Source organism: Oreochromis aureus, linkage group 14 (assembly GCF_013358895.1).
Source record: "Oreochromis aureus strain Israel breed Guangdong linkage group 14, ZZ_aureus, whole genome shotgun sequence".
Lineage (NCBI taxonomy): Eukaryota > Metazoa > Chordata > Actinopteri > Cichliformes > Cichlidae > Oreochromis > Oreochromis aureus.
The window spans coordinates 10,256,264-10,264,529 of record NC_052955.1 but is presented as its reverse complement, the minus strand read 5'-3'; the positions used below and the strand labels follow the sequence as shown (position 1 = coordinate 10,264,529).

At 44.1% G+C, this 8,266-nt stretch overlaps 1 long non-coding RNA gene across 1 annotated transcript; it reads left to right on the top strand.

Moving 5' to 3' along the window:
- The first annotated feature begins 377 nt into the window (after positions 1-377).
- On the top strand, positions 378-920 carry LOC120443584. Its single transcript, XR_005615507.1, has 2 exons — positions 378-417; positions 580-920. It is a non-coding gene; the product is annotated as an uncharacterized LOC120443584 (long non-coding RNA).
- The last annotated feature ends 7,346 nt before the right edge of the window (positions 921-8,266 follow it).

Sequence of the window (8,266 nt, the reverse complement as noted above, 5' to 3'; positions counted from 1 at the left end):
TGACCAAAAGGGTCATAAAAGCAGGAAGCAACATCCTTGGTCATAAAGAGGGTAATCTCCCCCACACCCAATGTATGGTTCACCTTGGATAACACAGTGAAGCCATACAAAGGGCAGGAAGCTTACCAAAGATCAAACAGACCTTCACAAGGATGTGCCTGTGATAAAACACTACAGTCCCCCCCCAGAACCTCGAGAGGCTGGGGAGGGGGACAAAGGAATCCCTTTCATCACAGAGTTAAAACAATGTAGATGGTAAGCATAAAAATGACAACATTTAACAATTCACTTTAACAGTGTATGTTATCTGGCTTCATAGATAGATAGAGCTGGATGTCATCTGCATAGCAGTGAAAATGTATAGTATGTCTTCTGATGATACTGACATCCCAAAAGGTTGAATCTGATCATTTGGAGGTAGATTTGGATTTATATGTGACTTTTTTCCTTAGTTCTTAGAGTTCTATGTGCTTCCTATGTTAATCATCTACATTTCTAGTTCTTAGTTATTTGTTTAATTTAGTTCCATTTCATGTCCAAGTTGTCTTGTTCTCACCTGTGTTTTCTCCTTGTATTTAGTCAGTCTCATTACTGAAAATCAACTGTGAAGCGCAGCACAAGCGTGCCAGCGTGTAAAGCCTACAGCCGCACTAACTTCAACCACACAATGAATGAAAACATGGAAAAGTTGATTCTATGCCTATCCAAGTGCAAGCAAATTCATGACACTAGTTTATGGCATAGAAGTTCAAGGTATACAGGGACCTCTGTAGGAAAGCAGTGCTGTGGTAACATATTTCAAGTGAACTGGGCATGTCATGTTTTTTAAATAGTGAAATAAATTGTTGTATTTAGATAGGTATATGTGTAGTTTCTGTTTATTCAATGGATACCTTGGTTGTTATCTGAAATAATATTAACATTATATTAAATACACTTGTTGTCAGCTGCAAAATAATATAATTGTCACTGCGAGAGCTTTACGGCACAGATTGGACCCAAAACAGATTCAACTCAGAAACTCAACGTACGTGACAAGATTTATTTACAACAAGTGAGACGGTAGAACATGCTCATGGCAGGTACAGTCACTATATACAGGTAAGTGAAAACAATGACCGTGGGCAAAATCTACTCAAGTGAACTAGTGGCTGGGGATCTATGTAAAAGGGCAAGGGCAAACACACACTACTGTGGGCAATGATAAATCTAAATGCACTTGGACTGACGTGACAGTTAAATATTACAACAATGACGTTTATTTCCGAAATATGAATGAAGGTTATAACTATGAGGAGAGCTGAGATGCTAGAACTAGGTACGTGGGCTAAGTACTGTGAGTAGAGCTGTGGGTGAATATGAGCATGAGAATGGGGTCCCAGAATCCGTTTTGAGTAGTGAGCTACTCCAACAACAGGAGAGGAGACTTAACACAGAGCCAGGAGAAGACTGAAGAGTTGGTATCCAAGGGAGAGTAATTTGAGCTTACTTTGTCGGCAGGTATAGGTTTGCGAGAGGGAGAGGCGAAGTCCAGATGAGCATGTGAATGAGGTAGTCCAGAGAGGTTCCGACGAAGAGACAGGCAGATGAGACTAAGTGGGAAATGCATACCAGAGCTGTGGTGGAACAGGAGCAACCAGTGATCGGGTTGTGGATAAATGCAGGCAGACTGAGATTATTTTCCGTGGACTTGACTGGAGATAGAGAAAACAAGATTAGTACAAATTTTACGAGAGCAAGAAATATGAGCGGCCGAAACTAATGCTGGGTAGCTGATGTTCTGATAAAGAATATTTGTCAACGATGGTCTTAAATACTGCCATGTTAGTCAGTCTGTGGCTCCCGCAAGGAATGACAATCTCCACCCAGAGGAGGAGACATGAAGCACAGCAGGAAAAACATTGCCGACCATGACAGTAATATTTTAATCTTTGCATTAGGACATCCTATGAAACTCAAATTACATGCATTCAAGTATGCATGAGAGATACATGTTTCAAAATGGCAGGGAGCATCGAGAACACCTAGAGAGGGTGCAAAAAATGATGCACATGAAGAGCACAACAGCAAGCACAACACAGATTTTGGGCCATTCGCTCTAGCTAGTGGTCATTGCAACGCTTGCATGTGTGTGTTGCGTCTGATTGGGCAGTGCATGCAAAATACTTCTGTACTCTGTATTGTTGTTTGACTCCATTGTAAAGGTAAATAAAACTCACAAAGACAGCTTGGTTATGTGCACCTTGATTTAGATCAGAATACCTCAACTCTATCCATTTGTTTCCTCCTGTTTATTTATCAGCTGTGGAAGGTCTGGAGCCTATCACACACTCAAAAAATTCCCATATGAATGTACATCAAAAAAAATCATGGAAAGTATTTCCATGTGATTTATTACTGTATTTTAGCACAATGCAATTCTGTTATTCTTTTCTTTTTTTTTCTCTCTTGCTCTTGACGAAGGCGGTCACACTTTTCTCCTTCTCCTCCTCTCCCTTAGCTTCCCTGCTTAGCCTCTTGTGTCCTTGTCTAGTCTCGTGTTTTTTGTATTACTTTTTCCGAGAACAGTCTCTCACAGTCTGTTCTCTAAAACCTAAAAGAGGAATTATGGATTTGATCAACTGGTCCCTGAATGCAATTGACACCCTTTTCTCAACGAGAAATCTGGGCTCGGGTGAGCCTGAGTGCTGAAGATATCTACCTATTCGGAACCATGGTAACAGGGTTCTTGCTGATCGGAGCTGGCTTGGCCCTGGCTTATCGAAGAATTAAGAAAGCGGAACCGGCTGTTCAAACCCCCACAAGGCTGCCCGCTGGGATTGAAACGATTGGACGAGGCGTGAGTTTCTCAAAATGGGCTCATTGAGTGCAGCACGGATAAGGTCTTGGAGAAGCTTACGGCTGCCGTGAATACTCAGAACAAGACCTCTGAGTGCAAACTGGATTACATCTGGAGGGGCTCGCTCGGAATAACACCTCTGAGCGCAAATTGGATCACATCTTGGAGAAGCTCACTGCGGTCGTGAGTTCTCAGAATCGGCTCTTTGAGCACAAGAATGACAACACGGAGCGTAAGTTTGATAACATCATGGAGAAGCTCACGGCTCTCCAACAGGAGATTGAGAGACCAGTGTTGGACTGTTAGAACAGCTTTGAAATTCATATGAGTTATTCGCACTAAAGTAAAAAACACCAAAATCTGTATTCACTTCATGCGGATATCCCTTTGGCGCCAGCTGCGGTCTCAAGGCTGGAGCTGAACAACAACACCCTGATAATGACTGTGTTTAGACTGTTCTTCCCATTCTATGCAAGGCCACCTGGGTTGGCTGGAAGACTGTTTACTTAGCCTGGCAGGGCGAAGGACACTGTCTCAGCTGAACTCTGGACATACACACACATGCACACAGACATATATACACATGCAGATGTACACTCATCCCCCCTCCCCCTCCAAACGCCTTCGACGCTTATTCCCTTCCGATGCTGACGGTGGATCAAGGAGACCAGCGCATAGGCTGTAGGCCCGGATGCACTGTCTACATTGGCTGTCTCTCACCTTTTACCCATCCCTGTTGCTTGTCATGTGTTTCTTTGGTGTATTAAGAGTTTTTTCATGTGCTATGTGCAGAGGTGTTTCTTTCTGTTCTCAAACTGATCTCCCTCTTCGAGCTCAGTCTGGGGGGAGGTCTTTTTTCTCCTTATCTTTCCTCATGTTGTGCATTTTCCATGTTATACCCCTCTGACCTGTCTTCCCCATGTGATGTTTGTGTAATGTATGTATGGTCGGAAGGGTAAGACGGCGCTGGCACGGCTGGCAGCCTTAACCCAATTTCCCTTGGGATGAATAAAGTATGATCAATCAATCAATCAATCAATCAATCAATTATTCCAACTCAGTGTACTTGAGTTGGAAAAACTTAATTAATTGATGGCATATCAACTTATTAAATGCAGTTGAGTGCAGTTTAATTTAACCTCCTAAGACCCGAACTCTTCCACGGCATGCATTTTTAATTTCTCTTTGATATTTGGGTATATTGGGTCCCGAAGAATGTAAAAACAAAGAATTACCAGATTTTTATTTTTTTTTTTACCTTATTTTTGTTTTTAAAAAAATAAGAGCAGTCCGAAAGTCTTTTTCCATGGCCTCTCCGAACTCCTCCCACACCCGAGTTTTTGCTTCAGCCACTGCCCGAGCCGCATTCCGCTTGGCCTGTCGATAACCTGTCGGCTGCCTCCGGAGTCCCACAGGCTAACCAAGCCCGATTGACGTCGACTGAGAAAATTGTCAGGCGGTGGAAGGAATACTTCGAGGACCTCCTTAATCCCACTGATACGTCTTCCGAGGAGGAAGCAGAGTCTGGGGATGAGGGAATGACCCGCCAATTTCCGGGCGAGGTCACTGAGGCAGTTAAACAACTCCTTGGTGGCAGAGCCCCAGGTGTTGATGAGGTCCGCCCGAGTTCCTGAAGGCTCTGGACGTTGTAGGGCTGTCCTGGTTGACACGCCTCTACAATGTTGCGTGGAGATCAGGGCAGTACCCTGGATTGGCAGACCGGGTGGTGGTCCCCATCTTTAAGAAGGGAGACCGGAGGGTGTGTTCCAACTACAGGGGATCACACCTCAGCCTCCCTGGGAAAGTCTATGCCAGGGTGCTGGAAAGGAGAGTTCGTCCGCTAGTCGAACCTCGGATACAGGAGGAACAATGCGGTTTTCGTCCTGGTCGCAGAACACTGGACCAGCTCTTTATCCTCTCAAGGATACTTGAGGGTGCATGGGAGTTTGCCCAACCAGTCTACATGTGTTTTGTGGACTTGGAGAAGGCATTCGACCGTGTCCCTCGGGGTGTCCTGTGGGAGGTGTTGCGGGAGTATGGGGTGTCTGGCCCATTGCTACGGGCCATTCGATCCCTATACAACCGTTGCAAGAGTTTGGTTCGCATTGCCGGCAATAAGTCGGACTCGTTCCTGGTGGGTGATGGGCTCCGCCAGGCTGCCCTTTGTCACCGGTTCTGTTCATAATTTTTATGGACAGGATTTCTAGGCGCAGCCAAGTGGCGGAGGGCTTTCGCCGGTGGCCTCAGAATCTCATCTCTGCTTTTTGCGGATGATGTGGTTCTGTTGGCTTCATCAGGTGAAGGCCTCCAGCTCGCACTGGAACGGTTCGCAGCCGAGTGTGAAGCAGCGGGAATGAGGATCAGCACCTCCAAATCTGAGGCCATGGTTCTCAGCCGGAAAAGGGTGGAGTGCCCACTCCGGGTCGGGATGAGTTCCTGCCCCAAGTGGAGGAGTTCAAGTATCTCGGGGTCTTGTTCGCGAGTGATGGGAGAAGGGGCCGGAGATCGACAGACGGATTGGTGCTGCGGCTGCAGTGATGCGGACGCTGCACCGTCCGTCGTGGTGAAGAGGGAGCTGAGTGTAAAAGCGAAGCTCTCAATTTACGGTCGATCTACGTCCCTACCTCACCTATGGCCACGAGCTGTGGGTAGTGACCGAAAGAACGAGATCGCGGATACAAGCGGCAGAAATGAGCTTCCTCCGAAGGGTGGCTGGCCTCTCCCTTAGAGATAGGGTGAGAAGTTTGGCCATCCGGGAGGGGCTCAGAGTAGAGCCGCTGCTCCTCCACATCGAAAGGAGCCAGTTGAGGTGGTTCGGGCATCTGACAAGGATGCCTCCTGGGCGCCTCCTGGGTGAGGTGTTCGGGCATGTCCCACCGGGAGGAGGCCCGGGGCAGACCCAGGACACGCTGGAGAGATTATATCTCTCGGCTGGCCTGGGAACGCCTTGGTGTTCCCCCGGATAAGCTGGAGGAGGTGGCTGGGGAGGTGGCTTCTCTGCTTAGGCTGCTGCCCCCGCGACCCGGCCTCGGATAAAGCGGATGAAGATGGATGGATGGATGGAAAAAATAAGAGCCACATATGAGGATATTTGTTTAAAATTTTGATAGAACCGTGGCAGTATAATGTCCTCGTAAGTGGATATCAGGCCCATGTCGGGCCCATCGGGCAATCGTGGCTCAAGAGTTGGGAGTTCGCCTTGTAATCGGAAGGTTGCCGGTTCGAGCCCCGGCTTGGACAGTCTCGGTCGTTGTGTCCTTGGGCAAGACACTTCACCCGTTGCCTACTGGTGGTGGTCAGAGGGCCCGGTGGCGCCAGTGTTTGGCAGCCTCGCCTCTGTCAGTGCGCCCCAGGGTGGCTGTGGCTACAATGTAGCTTGCCATCACCAGTGTGTGATTGTGTGTGTGAATGGGTGGATGACTGGATATGTAAAGCGCTTTGGGGTCCTTAGGGACTGTTAAAAGCGCTATATAAAATACAGGCCATTTACCATTTATTTTTTTACCATGTAAAGCAAAATTGAGTATTTAAGTCTAAATAACCCAAAATGTGATGTCCACATATGTGGACACCAGGTCCTAGGAGGTTAATTCAGTCCATCCAACCGATACAAATTACGTTAGTCCAAGAAAAATACTTAATGCTAAAAGAAAGGCATTTATTAATATGGAAATCCTTTCTATGATTATTTTAAGTTCATTTAGAGGTATTTTAAATCAAACTAAAGATTATCATGAGAGTAAACCCTGCTTGTCATAAAAGTTGCCACATTTGATCGTGCATAGCAAAAAGTGTACTCACAGTCATCTTTGGGGTTAAGCTGGACATGAGTAATAACTAACTAACAAGTAAACCAAGCCTTGGCCTTCTTAAAAATGCTGGCTTGGCACAGTTCAGTAAGATTTGGGTATGGAATTTATATAGTGTGACTGCTAGCTGTGCCCAAGTACAGATCCTCCATGCTTCCTCAACAACAGCTTCTTCTGTAAACATTTTTTTAGTAATTAAATTTTTTTTTAATGACAAACAAAACAATTTCACAATTTCTCCTATTAAGAAAAAAAAAAGATAAAATCATACATCATACATTTTCAAAAGCATGTTATGTGTATAACAGAGACTGTTTATAAGGATTTAAAAATCTGTTACAATGGTGTCTTTGTGTCTGATCTTATTGCATATCTATATGTAGACATTTCCTTTTCAGAGTGCAAAATTATAGGAGGAGACTGTATATAAACATGATTTACTATGGTCTGTTGGAGGGACTTTAATGCATATTGAGCTGAATATATCACCAAAAATGTGTCTCTTATTTTGTCAATGTAGATGTAAGAGTTGCTGCTAGCAGTGCTCAGCTATTTGGCAGAGAGGGGGATGTTACCAATACAAGCAAGCAGAGGTGTGGACTCGAGTCACATGACTTGGACTCGAGTCAGACTCGAGTCATTAATTTTATGACTTTAGACTTGACTTGAAAAAATGTTCTAAGACTTGTGACTTGACTTGGACTTTTACACCAATGACCTGGGACTTGAATTGGACTTGAACCGGTTTACTTGAAAAGACTTTATATTTCACCCCAAATCTAAAATTTAACATGCATACTATATAGAAAGTGTGCACCATTAATTCAATTCATTCATTCATTTATTCAAACCACACTCCGTGCGTGATGTGTGCGTGAGCTGTAGCACAGCCAATCAAATTAACCAGATTTTTCAAAAAGAAAAAAAACATTCAAAAATGCTGCGGTAGTTATTTTTTCAGGTACATAAACTATGAAGTAGTCAACAAAAACTGAAATGCAATATGCAAAACATGCAAGAAGAGAATCACAGACAGAGATGGAACAACTTCCAACTTTGTCCGACAGTTGAAGTTGCATAAAGAATGGTGGTGCTTCTCTTTTGCTACGATGAGATAGCTGACTTCATCTAACTAGCAAATGTTGTCCAGGCTACGTTGGTGATACTGTTTTTTTTTAATGTGTGATATATTTTGTCATACGATTTTAAAGCCGGTCCTACAAGCGCATCCAAGAATAACATGCAGCTTATCTCAGAACTGTCAGTGAAAATTATTCTTGGAGCTAAGTTTAATTGAGCTGCATTTTATAGAGGTGCAATTTCACAATTTGTGTATATTTTCTAAGTTCAGTATTTCATCATGTGTTGAGAAAAACAGATTTAACAATTACAAGGTCTAATATTTACAATTAGCATATAACTGCAACATTCTTTTTTTTTTTTTTTTTAAAGACTCAAAAGGACTTGAAATTCAAAGTTTCAGACTTGTGACTTTACTCGGACTTTTACACCAGTGACTTGAGACTCGACTCTGACTTGCCTGACATTACTTGAGACTTGACTTGTGACTTGAGGATAAAGACTTGAGACTTACTTGAGACTTGCAAAACAATAACTT